This window comes from Helianthus annuus, chromosome 11 (genome assembly GCF_002127325.2).
Source record: "Helianthus annuus cultivar XRQ/B chromosome 11, HanXRQr2.0-SUNRISE, whole genome shotgun sequence".
Lineage (NCBI taxonomy): Eukaryota > Viridiplantae > Streptophyta > Magnoliopsida > Asterales > Asteraceae > Helianthus > Helianthus annuus.
Window position 1 is genome coordinate 160,309,129 of NC_035443.2, and position 18,048 is coordinate 160,327,176.

Here is an 18,048-nt window from a genome sequence, read left to right on the forward strand (position 1 = left end):
CGCGTTCACCTCTTTCTTCTTTTTCAGTTGAGCTATTTCCCGTTCTAAGGTGGAAATCCGGTCCTTGGAATCGAGATCGGGAAGTGACCGGGAAACTGGATGTCTTTTTGCTCTATCGGCCGATTCTTTTTCTTTGGATCGTTTGCTCATCCTTTCCAAAAATTCCCAATCATCATCCTCGTGATTGCTCAAGAGTGTACCATTGCTTGTCGTCTCAAGCCGATTCCAAGTTGCATCATCCAAACCCCGTACAAAGCATTTCACCAACTCCCATTTTTCTATTTGGTGATGTGGGCATCTCCTCATTAGCTCTTTGAATCGGGTAAATGCTTCATGTAACGGCTCACTCGAAAGTTGACGAAACGACCGAATTTCATCTCTAGCATCGTCGGTCTTGGCCATGGAATAATATTCATCCAGAAATGCTTGTTGCATTTGTTCCCAAGTTCGAATACTATTGGCCGGAAGTGTAAGGAACCACTGTTTTGCCTTGTCTTTCAACGAAAATTGAAATAACCGAAGCTTCACTTCCTCTAGTGCGAAATTATGCCCTCCAATAGTATCACAAATGGAAGAAAACTCCGTTAAATGCGTGTACGGCTCATCATTGGACCTCCCGTTGAAATGAGGAAGTATGTTGATGTAATGCGGCTTACAATCAAACATCCTCCTTTCGCATACTATCGGAGAATTATTCTCGGTCACTATCGGTCGGAAACGGTCATTTACTCCCCGTGGAGGTTGTTGACGACGTTGTGGCCCATTAACTTCTTGATCGACCGGTCTTCGATTATCCCTTCTCTCACCTCTTTGATCCCCCCTTCGATTATCCCTTGGATTACCACCTCCCACGAAACGAGGAATCCGGTTAGGGTTTACATTGTTGTTGTTGTTATTGTTGTTGTAAAACCCATCATTCCGGTTCCGTTGGTTGTTGTTTTGTGGTTGACGGTTGTTCCCATAACCATCGTTTCTTCCACCTCCGTAACCGTATTCATCTTCCCCAACATAATTGGCGTTTTGGTAACCAATTTCCTCATCGTCATACCTTCTAGCATTGTAGACGTTTCCTCTATTCACGTAGCCCCAATCTTCATCATCATTAGCTCGATCATCGTAATACCCCCCATCGTCCGAATTTTCCGTATGGATGCTTACGTGTTCCGGTGATTGATAACCGGGAACACTATACGGTTCATCATCGGGGATTGCATTCCTTAAATCGTCGATGTTGAAAAACGGGTCTTCATTCGCGGGATTGCCGCGATCACGGTTACCTCTACGATCGGAGTTGACATTCCGATCATCAAGGTTGATAGGTAACGATGCTTGTCGGTGAAGGGGTTGTTGTTGAGGTGTTCGTTGGGTGTTGTTGGTATTTTGGTTTCGGAAAGGTGGAGTAGGTGGTCTTGCATTGGTGTTACCAACCGGTTGTTCTTGAGCGGGATAAAAGGTTCCTCGGGATTGGAATTGATTTGGGTTGAGGTTTTGGTTGGGGTTAAAGTCTTGGTTGGAATTGTGGTTTGCCATTGAATCGGTTTCAATGGTCGGTGTGAGTGGTGGTGTTTGGTTGGTTTGATTAGAAGCAAGAGTTGCTTCTAACCGGCTTGCTAGGTTTCTTCTTGCGAGTCTTTCAATTTTCGGTTCGTAGACTAGAGGTGAAGTCCTCCCGGAATTGCGTGTACGCATGCACTACCTGTAACCTGCACAAGTAACACACCCCGCGTAACCAAGAAAAAGACAATACAAAAAGAAAGCTAAACAAATTAAACAGTTAATCACACAAATTCAAACAATATCCAAACACAAAGCGCACGCACTCCCCGGCAGCGGCGCCAAAATTTGATCGGAGTGTCGTGCTCCGGTCAAAGATAATATTTATAAGCCCAAATTACCCTTAACATTGTGTTAGTGGTAGTAAGGGGTCGATCCACGAAGAGTATGTGGTTTGTGTATGGATTCGAATGAATTATAAACAATTGTCACAATTTATGAAGCTTGCTAAAGTATTTTTGAGTTTTCGTTTAATTGAAAGATGTGAAATTTGATTACTGAAATTGAATTGCTTAATTAACAACTACTACTTAACGATTGCAAGAAATTTTTATATGAGAACAATAATAATAAAAAGGAATCGCACCCGGTTTCGGTAATTATTAACCTAGGATTTCTACAAGTTCTAGTTTCAACTCAATTGCATTTGATTAGCGGATTTAGTGTACCGTGACTTAGGTGCTACTAACTATCAACGCCCCGAAGAACGGACAAAAAGACACTTTGTAATCAACACAAGTAAATCCTAACAATGACAATGTACAATTACATATCACCGTTTCGCGAAGTCATAACTTTTAACATCGCTCGACAATTCACGAATTCGTAACAAATGTAATACTATTGTCAAGAGTTTCAAAAACCAAAAACAAATTGTCACTAAGTTAAAACAAGAACAATTCAAAACCCTAGAATTAACAACTACCTACACCGGGGTGAAACCGAGATGATTAGCCGCTCATGGTTGAAGAAGCTTGATCACCGGATGTTTGGAACGCGGAAGGATTCATCTTGAAGCTTGATTGGATGGAAATGATGAAGGTTAGTGATGGATGGTGATGGTGGAAAATGGTGAGTGATTCGATGAACTAGGGTTTGATGATTGGTGGTTGTATTGTGATGATGGCGATGATTCTCGGGTGTAGAGATGATGATAGATCGAATGGTTGGTGAATGATGGTGAATAAGGCTCCAAAAACAAGATTCAAACTCCTCCCAAAAGTGTAACTCCCGTATTGGTTGGTCAACCAACCTTTTTGATTCGTTCCAACACCCCAAAACCCCAAATGTCGCGTTTCAGGTTTTGATGAACCGTCGCCGACGGTGGATGTGTCCGTCGGCGACGGTGTGTGGAAGTTTGAGAGTGGCCGACGGCCTAATTCGCTGTCTACGGAGAAAATCAGGCTACGGTCATATGTGCAAACCGTCGGCGACGGCCCCTATGGGCGTCGGCGACGGTGCCCAGATGTTGGGTTTTCTGTTTTTCGCGTTCCTTGCTTCCGGTTGACCCGTGTCGCTTCCCGGTGGTCCCGTTTTCGCTCCGGTGACCCGTAAAGCTCCCGAAAAGCTCCTTAAACTCCAGTAAACCTGCAAAACACAAATCTAATCAAGAGTAGGCAATTCGAAACTAAAACTTGTGTAAAAACATCAAATTAAACAATTACAATCACCAGTTTTCAACCACGTATCAGGTCCTAGGTGAGGCGATAAAAGCAGGGGCAACGACTCTTTGCATTCATGATACCGTTGGTTATAACTGGCCTCGCAAGTTTGGGCAGCTCATTGAAATCCAACACGCATGGTGCTACAAATGTCGTCATTTCTACCCATTGCCATAATGATCTTGGACTTGCTGTTGCAAATACTTTGGAGGGGGCTTATTTGGGTGCAAGACAATTAGAAGTAAGGATAAATGGAATAGGAGAAAGAGCTGGTAATGCTTCTTTGGAAGAAGTGTGTAATGCTTATTTGGGTGCAAGACAATTAGAAGTAAGGATTATAGGTGGTAATGACTCTAAAATGCAAAGGGGAGTTACTAGGTGGTCTTTACACCAGTGTAGATACAAAACACATTGCCATGACTAGCAAGATGGTATGTATAAGAACTTTACTTCTAATGATATGTTTCAACACTTGGCTCTTTAAGACGCCTTCTGACGTCGTGGTGTGTGTCGCTGACGCATGTTTCCCGATAGATCTTCACCTAGTAATTGACTTTCAACTTGCATGTGTTATTTAGGTGGAAGAATATAGTGGAATGAGGGTTCAACTACAAAAGCCTATTGTTGGTGCTAATGCATTCTCTCATGAAAGTGGAATCCATCAGGTTTGTTGGTGATTAGATAAAACATATACAACCTTAAGTTGTCATGTTTGCTTATTATAAGGGTGGAGGGAGTCGTTCAATCACTTTAGGGTGTTTGAGTTATTCTCTAGCCAATAATATCATGACATGTCAAGTCCCCATTCCATTCCCCATTTTGCACTCAATCACTGACAATGGTTCAAACACAAAGAGAGTGGTAAAGAATTTAAAATAAAAAATTATGATTGGTTGAAATAGGGTGGGGCCCACTATTAATCCTCTCTCTCTCCTCCTTCCATCCTCTTCCCACAGCGGTGAGTATACACCGATTTAACCATTCACCGAACACCGAAAAGAGGTCGGCATCCATTCACCGCTCGGCAAAGTTGGTCCCCACCATGACTCCATCCTGTAGGAACCGTTCACGTAAATAAAATAAAATAAACAAATTTTATTGACAGATTACAATACAGAAATTAGAAAAGCTAACACTATTACAATTACAACTGAAATAAACGACAATACAAGAAGGGGTAGAAACAGAATGGCTGAGTCACGTGTACACACGCTTCCCTTAAAACAAATTCCGAGTCTCCCAAGAGTACTCGTTTTGTTTCCCAGGGTACAACAGCCGAAGCAGCGTACTGCCGGAGTTCGCCTACAACCCGAAGGTTACCTTGAAAACTGCTCGAGAAAGATCAAGGAAGCTTTTTAGAGAAAGTGGTGTTTGCTGTTGTGTTGCTGGTATTCGTTAGTGTATCCTTCAACAAGGTATGGAGCTGTATTTATACAGCTCCCGGTTTGAAACAGACAAAAAACGAATTAAATGAGAGGTTTAAATTGCATTAAACGTCTTCAGTGCAATTTAATACGTCATTTAATTCTCAGTCAAAGCCTATTAACTCGTCAGTTACAAAGCTGGACTGAAACTGCACTGTCATTCAATGCTGGAAGCTTCGCGCGCGCGCGCGCACATCACCCTGGTGCGCGCGCGCCCAGGTCTGCACACCCATGCGCGGTGCGTCCTCTTGGCTCAAGTCCATGCGCGCGTGCGCCACGTCACCTGTGAGCCTATACGTGCGCGCCACACAGTCGCGCCGTATTGGCTCACTCTGGTGCGCCGCGCACGACACAGCAGGACCCATGCACCATGCGAAGTGCAAAGTGCGCCATCAAAGCGCCACATTGCGCCTCATCGCCCACGCCACGCCACGCGCGCGCGAGCGTGTGCGAGTGCGAGTTAGGGTGCTCCGCACCCTTCGCGAGGACACTAGTGTGTGCTTCCATGAAACAATAAGGATGGAGAGTTCCACCTTAAATACCCATTTAAGTTCCATCTCTCCTCCTATGTGGGACAAGGTGCTACTTTCCCTTTTGTTTTAGCATTCAATGTTTCAAACACCCAACTTTGAGCATCGATATCTCATTCATCTTAGCTCGGTTTTGGACGTGGTTTAGTTCGTTGCGAAGCTCTTCCAACATAGAACACAAACCCACAAATAAATATATAAAACCCGCTCATTTTATTATATTTATTTCTAGTCCAAAGTAGGAAAAAATCATTTTCCTATATTTGTGAAAAATGCTATTTTCACCTATTTTTCCAACAATCCCCCACATGAAAAATGCTATTTTCATCAAATTTCCAACAATCCCCCACATGTATGGAAATGGATCTTTTCCTTACACTTTTCAACGATAAACTTCGATAGTTGAGTATTGCAAAATAGGTAGGTTGAAGCCTTTGAACCTTCTTTTGTGAAGCGCACTTAGCTTACTAGCGGTGTGTAGACGCGATGTCCTTGAACATACCCCCATTTGTGTAAACGACAATACACTTCACACAATACTCTCCCTGGTTTGGCCAACTCCTCATTGTCGTGTCCTATTATGGTCCTGGAACACTAGCCTGGTTCTGCGAGAGCTCTAGGATTTGCGCACCCCACAAATCCATTTGAAGCGACCCCACTTCTCTCTAACATAGGTGATTCCCATGAATCATTAAAAGCATCATGGTTATTTGATTTCCCGAAATCATTAACCTTAATATGCTTAACCTCACTTCATGTCACTGATTGGAATGGACTAGGAAGTATATGTAACTCCCTTTTATTTAGTTTGGGGTACTCCCCCACAGTGACTCCGTTTTGGTAATATGATTAAGTTGTCCTATTGAACTTAGATCTTGGGATCTCCAGTCAACTAAGTTAGGTTTCCCTCATATTCCCATTTACCACGGGCTTTAGTCCCATTCCTCTTGACGACGTTTCTACTAACTCTCTGCTTAAGCCTTTTGTAAACGGGTCCGCAATGTTATCCGCTGATCTCACATAATCAATTATGATAACACCCGTTGAGAGTAGTTGTCTTATCGTGTTATGTCTACGTCGCATATGCCTTGATCTGCCATTGTACATCAAGCTTTGAGCTCTACCAATCGCTGATTAGCTATCACAATGTACACATATGGCTGGCAAAGGCTTTGGCCATCTTGGAATATCTTCCACGAATTGACGTAGCCATTCCGCCTCCTCGCCTGACTTATCCAAGGCGATAAATTCAGATTCCATTGTGGATCTCGCTATGACCGTTTGCTTAGAAGACTTCCAAGCAATAGCAGCTCCTCCAAGTGTAGACACGTAACCACTTGTTGATTTGGAATCTTTATTATCCGATATCCAGTTTGCATCAGTGTATCCTTCGATCACTGCTGGTTGTTGGGTATAATGCAGTCCATAATCTCTTGTGTATCTTATGTATTTAAGCACCCTCGTGATAGCTTTCCAATGATCCGCGCACGGATTGCTGGTGTATCTACTTAGCCTACTCACCGCGTAAGCCAAGTCGGGTCTAGTACATGTCATTAGATACATTAGACTGCCAATAATTCTTGAATACTCTAACTGAGCAACTCCCCCTCCTTTAGTCTTCTTGAGATGTTGGGAGGTATCAACTGGAGTTCGAGCTACACTCGTATCTCCCGAGTTGAATTTTTCAAGAATTTTATCCACATAGTGAGATTGATTTAACACAAGACCATCTTGGGTTCTTATGATCTTTACTCCAAGAATCACATCAGCTAAACCCATGTCTTTCATGTCAAATCTCGCTTTCAACATGCTTTTAGTAGCTTTGATAATTTTATCATTACTCCCAATGATAAGCATATCGTCTACATAAAGGCATAATATCACATAACCTTCATTTGTGTCTTTGAAATAAACACATTTGTCGCACTCATTTATTTTGAAACCATTGTCAATCATAACATGATCAAACTTTTGGTGCCATTGTTTTGGTGCTTGCTTCAAGCCATACAAAGACTTGACGAGTTTACATACTTTACCCTCTTGACCAGGGGCGGAGAAACCTTCAGGTTGCTCCATGTAAATCTCTTCTTCTAAATCGCCATTTAGAAATGCGGTTTTAACGTCCATTTGGTGAACTTCCAAATTTCTTAAAGCCGCTATAGCAAGAACCAATCTAATCGAGGTTATGCGCGTCACAGGCGAGTAGGTATCAAAGTAATCTAGACCTTCCTTTTGTCTAAATCCTTTAATCACCAACCTAGCCTTGTACTTATCAATACTTCCATCAGTTTTCATCTTCCTTTTGAATATCCAACGATATCCAAGTGGTTTGCAACCAGGTGGAAGATCTACTAACTCCCAAGTATGATTTTGCAATATAGAATCTATTTCATTTCTTATTGCTTCTTTCCATTGAGGTCCTTCTGAAGAGGAAACCGCTTCGCGATATGTATTGGGCTCGCCCTCAACCATATAGCTAACGAAGTCTGGACCAAAGGATTTTTCAACCCTTGGCCTTTTACTTCGCCTACGATCACTTTCTTCAACCTCAGGTCGTTCATGTGTCTTATCATGAACTACGCCATCAACTGGTGTAGATGAGCTTTCACCTACTTCAAAATTAGGTGTTGATGACGTTGCATGTGTTTGTCTTCTCAAAGGAAACACATTTTCAAAGTAAGACACAACGTTAGGATTCATCTCCATGATAGTGTTTACGTGTACATCAGGATTCTTGGACTCATGTACAAGAAAGCGATGTGCACTACTTTGATGCGCATACCCAATAAATATGCAATCAACAGTTTTGGGTCCTATCCTAAGAGCCTTAGGAGGTGGTACAATCACCTTTGCTAGGCACCCCCACACTTTCAAGTATTTGTATGAAGGCTTCTTCCTTTTCCATAACTCATATGGAGTTTCGTCTCTCTTTTTGAGTGGTATCTTGTTCAAAAGATAATTAGCCGAGAGAATGGCTTCCCCCCACATTTCCTGGCTCACCCCAGAACTTATCAACATGGCGTTCATCATTTCTTTCAATGTGCGGTTCTTTCGTTCCGCCACGCCATTTGATTGTGGAGAATAAGGAGGTGTACACTCATGTATAATGCCACTTTTTGCGCATAAATCGACAAAAGGTGCAACATATTCGCCTCCTCGATCGCTTCGCAAAGCTTTTATCTTCTTTTGAAGTTGATTCTCAACTTCATTTTTATACAAGATAAATTTACTTATTGCTTCATCTTTACTTTTTAGTAAATATACATAGCAATATTTAGTACTATTGTCAATAAACGTGATGAAGTACTTATTTCCACCTCTTGTGGGTACCGCTTTTAAATCACAAATATCAGTGTGAATTAAATCAAGGGGTTCGGTTATTCGTTCAACCGATTTCGATGATGTTCTTGTAAGTTTGGATTCAACGCATGTTTCACATTTATAGTGGGAATCAATATGGAATGTTGGTATACAATTTAAATTGATTAACCGGCGTATAGAATTAAAATTGACGTGACCTAATCTACCATGCCATTTGTTCGATTCAGAAAACTCAAGCATATAAGTAGAAGTAGTAGCAATTTTATTCATGTTCTTGACAGCCATTACATTCAATTTGAACATACCATTTTGGGCATAGCCCTTGCCTACATACATTCCTCGTTTAGTTAGTACAAATTGATCACTCTCAAAAACTAAACGAAATCCAAACTTGTTAAGCAACCATCCCGAGACTAGATTCTTGCGCAATTCTGGGACATACAAAACTTTGCTTAGAGTGAGCTCCTTCCCCGAAGTCCACTTCAAGATCACCGTTCCTTCACCCATGATGTCAGCGGTGGCTGCATTTCCCATATACAGCTTCTCTTCTCCAGAAAGCGCCTTGAAGGTGGTAAAGAGGCTTTTGTCTGCACAAACATGACGGGTCGCTCCCGTATCAACCCACCAACCTTTTGGAGTGTTGGTCACAGTATTGACCTCATCCATCATTGCGCTTTTGTCGGAAATCATTGCCACCAAAGGCATTCCGTCTTCGTCCACCATGTGCGCACGCTCACGCTTTGGTTTCTTGCATTGGTTAGCCCGATGCCCCGGCTCGTCACAGTTGTAACAAGTCCCTTGGAACGTTTGAGGTTTCTTTTTCACAACCCCTTTCTTCGGTCCAAGGTTGCTAGCCTTTGCTTTCCCTTTGTCCTTTTTCCCCTTGCCCTTCGCGTCCTTAGAGGATTGCCCATGCTCAACCAAATTTGCGCTAGCACTAGTCTGCGCAAGGCTGCCTTTTAGGGCAATTCTATTGTCCTCTTCAATCCGAAGACGAACAATAAGGTCCTCTATAGTCATCTCCTTCCGTTTGTGTTTAAGATAATTCTTAAAATCAACCCAACTAGGAGGTAACTTTTCAATCATCGCTGCCACTTGGAATGTCTCGCTAAGTGTCATGCCTTCCGCCGAGATGTCATGAAGTATAATTTGGAATTCTTGGACTTGATTCATAAACGTTTTAGAATCAACCATTTTGAAATCCAAGAAACGGGCTACCACAAATTTCTTTGTGCCAGCATCCTCCGTTTTATACTTCTTGTCCAAGGCATCCCAAAGCTCTTTGGAAGTCTTGACGTTGTAGTACACATTATACAACGCATCTGATAGGCCGTTTAACACATAGCCGTGACATATGAAATCCGGATGCTTCCACGCATCTACCGCGCACTGTCTTTGTGCGTCGGTCTCCCCTTCCACAGGTTGGGGAGCGGTTTCCGTTAAGAACCTCGCAAGGTTCATGGTGGTCAGGTAGAAGAACATCTTCTGCTGCCACCGCTTGAAGTGTAGACCCGCAAACATCTCGGGTCTTTCAGCGTGATTGGCCACTGTGGACGCTCCCACAGTGGTGGCGTTTAGGGGGGTTCCCGTCACAACACTCGTGTTGTTAACGTTGACGTTTTCGTTCGACATGCTGGAAAAATTAAAATTTTAGAGTTTAGACAAAAAATTCTGATTTACGCAAAAACCAGAAGTAAACTATTAAATTTTAATTTTTACCACAAATTTACTGTTTAGGCTTCTAAGTCCAACTTTGAAGACCAAAAATAGAAAATTTTTAATAATTAGAACTTAGTGATTGGCTTCTAAGTCCAACTTTGAAGACCAAATCAGAAAGTTTTAGCAAATTTAAAGGACAATTCTGAAGTAATCAAAATTGTTTTCAACCAAAGTCGCTCCTTTGAAGAAGAAAACAAAAAAAATCTGTTTTTAAAACACAAACCGAGTGAATCAAAACTGGTTTGAATCACAAAGCAGAATGGTTTTGATTACACGAACGGTTTTAAAAATTTGTTTTAAGATTGTAGGAACCGTTCACGTAAATAAAATAAAATAAACAAATTTTATTGACAGATTACAATACAGAAATTAGAAAAGCTAACACTATTACAATTACAACTGAAATAAACGACAATACAAGAAGGGGTAGAAACAGAATGGCTGAGTCACGTGTACACACGCTTCCCTTAAAACAAATTCCGAGTCTCCCAAGAGTACTCGTTTTGTTTCCCAGGGTACAACAGCCGAAGCAGCGTACTGCCGGAGTTCGCCTACAACCCGAAGGTTACCTTGAAAACTGCTCGAGAAAGATCAAGAAGCTTTTTAGAGAAAGTGGTGTTTGCTGTTGTGTTGCTGGTATTCGTTAGTGTATCCTTCAACAAGGTATGGAGCTGTATTTATACAGCTCCCGGTTTGAAACAGACAAAAACGAATTAAATGAGAGGCTTAAATTGCATTAAACGTCTTCAATGTAATTTAATACGTCATTTAATTCTCAGTCAAAGCCTATTAACTCGTCAGTTACAAAGCTGGACTGAAACTGCACTGTCATTCAATGCTGGAAGCTTCGCGCACGCGCGCGCACATCACCCTGGTGCGCGCGCGCCCAGGTCTGCACACCCATGCGCGGTGCGTCCTCTTGGCTCAAGTCCATGCGCGCGTGCGCCACGTCACCTGTGAGCCTATACATGCGCGCCACATAGTCGCGCCGTATTTGCTCACTCTGGTGCGCCGCGCACGACACAGCAGGACCCATGCACCATGCGAAGTGCAAATTGCGCCATCAAAGCGCCACATTGCGCCTCATCGCCCACGCCACGCCATGCGCGCGCGCGCGAGCGTGTGCGTGTGCGAGTTAGGGTGCTCCGCACCCTTCGCGAGGACACTAGTGTGTGCTTCCATGAAACAATAAGGATGGAGAGTTCCACCTTAAATACCCATTTAAGTTCCATCTCTCCTCCTATGTGGGACAAGGTGCTACTTTCCCTTTTGTTTCAGCATTCAATGTTTCAAACACCCAACTTTGAGCATCGATATCTCATTCATCTTAGCTCGGTTTTGGACGTGGTTTAGTTCGTTGCGAAGCTCTTCCAACATAGAACACAAACCCACAAATAAATATATAAAACCCGCTCATTTTATTATATTTATTTCTAGTCCAAAGTAGGAAAAAATCATTTTCCTATATTTGTGAAAAATGCTATTTTCACCTATTTTTCCAACAATCCCCCACATGAAAAATGCTATTTTCATTAAATTTCCAACACATCCACCCTAATGTTTGTCTATTATTATTTAGGATGGAGTCTTAAAGAACAAAAGTACATATGAAATCATGTCTCCGGAAGATATTGGAATTCATAGATCTAATAAAGCTGGACTTACACTTGGAAAACTTAGGTATGTTTATTTGCATTGTATATAGCATGGTCTTTGATGTATATGTTAAGCTATTTTCTCAATCTATTATATATAATAAACAAGAAGATTTGGGCTGATGTGGCATTAGATTAGAGCCTCTAGGATTGGGTTTTGGCGGGAAACTCAATATGTAGCCAAAAAAATCACGCGGATCTTTCTTTTTGTAACCCGACCCGTTTTATATTCGGATGATATAAATTCCTCTAAAAAAACACACTTTCTTTTTCTAAACCCTAGATCTTAATCTTCTTCCTTCTTCTGATGTACGCTTCCTCTTCTCTTCTGGTCCAGATGATTCAAGCTTCAATAAATCAGGTAAAGAAATCTTCTTTTGCTAATTGTTAATCCTTTTGTTCATGTTCGAATTTATATCTTTCTTTCTGTCTTTCTTTTTTCTCTCCAAACCCTAGGTCGTCTCAGGAATTCTAGCCGTCACTCTTATCGGGATTTCTCATCTATCCGTCTTTCTTTGTTTATTTTGATCTGTTGCAAGTGAGTTTTGTTCAAAGTTTCTTTTACCCGGATTAGATATTTGGAAAAAAGTTTAGTTCTTTGCTATTTGGGGATTTTGATTTTACTTCCTTTTTTCTCAAGAAACAATCTTCATTTTTCTTTTACTTCTGGGCTTTTGTTGCAGGTTGTTTATTAATCTGATGTACTTGTGTTTTGTTTACCCCGATTAGATACTTGAAAAAAGTCTGATTCTTTGCTAATTTGGGATTATGATTTGATTCTCATGTTATTGACTAATTTTTTTTGTTTTGACCCTTTTAGTTCTTGCTGGGTTGAAGGAGAAATTTGCAGAGGCTATGAGGAGAGATGATGTAAAAGCCATAGTTTTGACTGGTATGTGCTTTATTCGAGCTTTTAGTTTAATTAAATTTTGTTTTTTTTTCTTGTTTAGGGTTTGTTTGGTAAAACTGGTCATCTTATGATAACCATGATTTAATAGTAGTTGAAAACAAAACTATGGTATGTACTGCTTTTGAATGACAGTTGTCTACAATACAAGATGATGACACTAAAAAAACATGATTCCAGGCTTGGCTTCTTTATAAGTAGACCGAACAAAACCAATTTTTCTATACTCACAACCAAACCGATTCAGCCAGTAATGTGCTATCAGGTTCTTCAAGTGCGTCTAGCTGGTTATTTCATACTTCCATACCAATATCCAATCCAGTACCTTCATTCCTCTATCCACACACAACACGCACGCCGCATACTACTTTCTTAGGCAATGACTTTAACATGGGTTTTTATTACAAACAAGTTACTGTAATACCTTTCCAAATTTCAGGACAATCTTGAGTGAGCTAGCGAAGCTCGACATAACTTGTACGATGACGTTTTTGAGTACGGATTGAGAACAACTTTTTCCATAGGAGACCCCAGCTGCATTGACATGTGATTTTTACAGTAATCGCTCCGCTTCTATCATTTGCCTTTAGTTGATTTGGATTGTCATTGTCCCTTTCCTTTGTCTGCACTTCTTGTTTGCTTGGTGACCTGTCAATAAACCCATAAGTATTTATAACATACACGTACATGTTCACTTCCATGAGAAAACTTTGAAGCTAATATGGAAGCCAAACAAAAACATAGAGAACTTATGTTAGAAACACAAGGAAATTACCATTATTCCTTATTAATCAATCTAAATTTTCACAATAATAACATATCAGGTCGACTTTGAAGCTAATATGAAGCCAAAAAAAACATAGAGAACTTACATCTTTGATTCTTGCAAGTCGTGGTCACGCTTTTCAGGTCTTTCCTTTACGAGATTATAACTAATGGATGTATGTCGAACAACTGAAGCTGGCATGTGAACAGAACAGAACAGAACAGAACACAATATATACTTAATTCTGTAGTCAAACTAATGACTTCCATGACTAAATTCGATTTCTCTTACTTTGTGAAGGCAAAAATGGGAGATTTTCTGGTGGATTCGACATCAACGTTTTTCAAAAAGTTCACGTGACTGGTGCGACTTCATTAGATATATATATTTTTTTGATCGTTTACAGTAATTATCGTGCTTCACAAACATGTATCGAAAAACTAACTGTTTTCTTTGCAGGAGACATCTCAACTACCCGATGTATCTGTTGAACTTGTGAGTAACACACTCCAAGGTTTTATATGAACTTAAATCTTATTAGTTTCCCATACCCTTTGGTTAACCATTTGAGTCCAAATTTCTAACACTGTTAGAATTTTTTTGTTAAATTTTGTTAAACGACCAAATTACCCCTGTAATTAAAAAATAAATAAAAAAAGTAATTTATAACTCCTTATTCATCTTTCTCCTCTAAACACCAGATCTTTTCTCATTCATCTCAGGTTAAATGGGAAACAAACTCTTATTCCTTGGTGGTCACTCAAAGGAGACCTTTGATAATGTTACAGGTTTGTTTATATTAATCTTAGAGGGATAGTAATGCTATTGGGCATGAATTATTTAATTTTTATAGGACCTTATATAATTAATTTGTAGCGTGTTTCATTGATCTTGAGTCACAAGCGACTGGGGTTTTGGAAGCCACATGAAAAAAATCTGGTAACTCATGAATCTTTCAGTTGTGCGTGTCAGTATTTATATGGCATTTTGTACAAATCGTTTAACATGGTAATCATTTGCTTGTGATGCATCTTTTAGGTAGCTTTTGGTGGGCAATCTGTGACATTGGTTGGTTCAAAACTTATAATGTTTGGGGGAGAGGCCAAACATAGACTGCTTTTGAATGACTTCAATGTCCTTGATCTAGAGATAATGCTTTGGAATGTTGCCGAGACCACGTAGGTATATTCGTTGGAAGAATCCATTGAGAGGCATTTGCGTCAATTTCTTGGCTGGAAAATGATAGCAATTTGATGTGTTGCAGTTTTTAAATGGTCAACTAACTTGTGTCCCTCGCCGGTGACCAACTCCCTGTTCCGGTAAGTCGGATAAGTTATAAATTCATAATTACAGTTTATTTCATGGAAATTTATCTAAATTTTTTACTAAACGAATTTTGAGAATAAATAAATTTCCCCAGCCTTTTTTTGGGTTAATAATTTCGCCAACCTTTTTTTTGGGTTAATAATTTCGCCAGCCTTTTTTTTGGGTTAATAATTTCAGATTGATGATATGGAAAGCCCTAATATTATCAAAATTTATGGAAAGCCCTAATGTTAGTATAAGGCCAGCCTTGGTTCCAAAGGTGAGTAAGTATTTCCCATTAATATTATTTAATTTGATATTATGAATCTAAATATCATCAAGTTGAATATGAGAACTTTTCTCATCTTGAGTAACTTTTGCTCTGGACCAAAGTAGAGTAACTAACTTGAGGTTTCCTGTGGTATATTTTATATTTATTTTCGTGTTAATTACAAGCATTCTTATGCATTTTCATGTTAAAATCATATTGATGCATGTTAAAATCATATTGACAGGAACTTGGGGCATCAACCTATGTCAGAATTGGGATAGTGGAAGGACTATGTCGGAATTGGGAGAGTGGTGAGCACATGCCTGACAAATTTAAGGTTCTTGCTTGCCTTCACAAATCTTTGAAATTTCTTTTGAGTTCAACATCATCAGTTGATGTATCCATTTCTCTTCAGGTAAGCTATTTTTTTTTAAATTTGATTCATTTAATATTAAGATAGCCCTCGAACCAAATAAATTACAAGTATATTCCTGTCGGGTGCTTTTTACTTCTACCGTGGTGCTTCATTTTTGTTATAACCCGAGGACATAAATGCCGCTCCACATAATCTTCTCGGTTTACCCAAGAAAACTTCACGTCGCTCAATGTCTTTGCCACCACCATCTTCCATCTCTAATCGCCAATCTTGGAACCCTCGCTTAATTCTTCATTATTTGTTCTACCATGGATGCTACAAGATCTCCTCCGTAGTTGAAAGGTTTGGCATCTCCTAATTCTGCCACCACAAGATACCTTTTCTCATCTAAACCCAAAACATTTTCCATGGTCAAAATGATCTTTTATTACAACTCACCACTTTTTGCATAGTTAAAGGGCAAAATGGTCTTTTATTACAAATCACCAAAAACAAATTCTTTGTATTGCAGTGAAAGAGGCATGATATTGTATCCAAATTGAAATATGAGTTAAGCTTCCAATTAATTCTAAGGCAATTTTGACCCGTTCATTATGAAATGGTTGATTTGAGCTACATTTGATCTCTAAGAGGTAAAACGGGTTGAAACTTGAAAGTTGCTAAAGTATATGTTCAAGTTGTTTACTATGCTGCGGTTATTTTAGTATTTGTTTAGTCTCAGTAAACTTTTGTGAATACTTGGTGGTTAACTTATAAGCTTTATTATTTATAGTTTTGAATGCAATTTTGTTAAAATTACAAAATTCAGTCTAATTTCATTTTTTCCAGCAACTTGGAGATTATTCACTTAATCAGTTAACCAAGTTAATTCACTGTTCGTGAGTATTTTATTCATACAACTTCAAGCCTTTTACGACGTTCACCTGTCAATCACGGTAAGTGTCAAATGGGTCGAATCAGTTATACAGGTTGAAAGTTTCAACCTGTTCACTTAGAAAAATATTAGCTAATAATGAGTCAAGTCAGTCAAACAAGTCAAATAAAAAGTTCACACAAGTTAAAATTTCAACTAGGTTAGTTTTTAGTTGGTCATTTTTTGTTATGGTTTTTCTTTCTAAAACATGTCAAGCAAAACAGATTAGCAAAAGCGGCAAGTTGAACGAGTCAAAACAATTCAATCCAGCCCTGTTTCAACTTTCACTAAAGTTAGTCTTTTTGACCCATTGTCCAACTGTACCCAGTTTTTCACCTCTAGAAACAGGTATTAGTCTTATGTGCCCTTGATTAAGTTAAAGATATATAAACTAATAGATTAAGAAAAAGAGTTCACCATATGAACTTTTGCACACTCCTTGACTATGAGCTCTTTTTATGTTGATATGAACTATCGAGGCCTACCAATCTTCAAGATTTGAGCATTTTTTAATGTTTTCTACCAATGGCTGCACTTCTTCAGATAATGCAAATCATAAGGTATGAGGAATCAATTCTTTTAGTAATGATTTAATCAAGAACAAGTTAATATTTTATATGAATGCCCCTAATTTAGTCATGTTTCATTTTAACTTTTATGTAAAAAATATTACGTTTATTTTGGTTTACAACAGTGATATAATATTTTGCTATCATCTTGATGATGCATTCAAGGGAGCAAATATAATGTAAAGAGCCCCTCTTTTCTACTCGTACATTATTGTTTCATTTTATTTTGTTGTTCAGGAACATCTCAGTTGAGTATCTATATGAATGGTAGTTTCAAGAGGATAACCTGTAAAATACTGGAAAATATGATGGGCCATTGAGGTTGGGTAACATGGCAAAGTGGGTTGGCGTGATGTTAAAATTTGGGTGACGTTTAAACCATGTGGGGTTGAAGTGTTACTAATTTAACCTTTTCAATTTCAATTATGTAATATTCCAAGTTGTTTGTTTGATTGAAATTATGTATTTAATCATTATTAATTAATATAAATAACTTGCTTTGAACGTTTACAAGGTTTGCCTCATGTACTGCAATATGTTTCTTTTTTTAAGGATTCTATACAAGTTGTGCTTGATACTCGCAGGATTTCTAATGATATTATGTTGGCCTTTTAAAAAAAACATGGCTCACGTTGAAAAAAGACGACATTTGGTAAGTGAAGTTTGAACGAGAGAGAATACACTCTTTTGGATAGATAATTGTTTAGATGACAGAGCAACTTTATAACTCTATAGCCAACACATTAATATGCCATACATTTTGTATCATTTTAAGTATATATTAATCATAAATAAAAGTATATTAATAACTTTCTCCATCCCGGGAAGCAATCCCGGGTGATAACCTATTATTTAATAAAAGAGATAAATAGAAAATAAGAGTGAGAAATTACCAGAGAATGACACGTGTACAAAAAGGATTTTTGTTTATTAGTACAGAAAGATTAACAATTAATCAACATCGAGTAAAAGTTTAATGAAATAATATGTTACATTTTAATAAAAAAACATGTTTACTAACTAATAAAAATAAACAACCCGGGAAGCATTCACGGGTGATAACCTAGTATTATATAT

At 39.2% G+C, this 18,048-nt stretch overlaps 1 long non-coding RNA gene and 1 pseudogene across 17 annotated transcripts; both read left to right on the forward strand.

Annotated features, from left to right (window-relative positions):
- The window catches only part of LOC110907930, a 61,434-nt pseudogene that overhangs the window by 42,513 nt on the left and 873 nt on the right, over window positions 1-18,048 (forward strand).
- LOC110907931 lies at window positions 12,109-17,481 on the forward strand. Of its 17 annotated transcripts, none has more exons than XR_004872694.1 (12): window positions 12,109-12,225; window positions 12,685-12,756; window positions 13,838-13,900; window positions 13,997-14,051; window positions 14,260-14,325; window positions 14,414-14,476; window positions 14,576-14,856; window positions 15,041-15,122; window positions 15,358-16,121; window positions 16,318-16,424; window positions 16,627-16,962; window positions 17,209-17,481. It is a non-coding gene; the product is annotated as an uncharacterized LOC110907931 (long non-coding RNA). The 17 variants fall into 17 exon arrangements; XR_004872698.1 differs by having other exon boundaries at window positions 15,358-15,831; XR_004872691.1 differs by having other exon boundaries at window positions 15,358-16,424.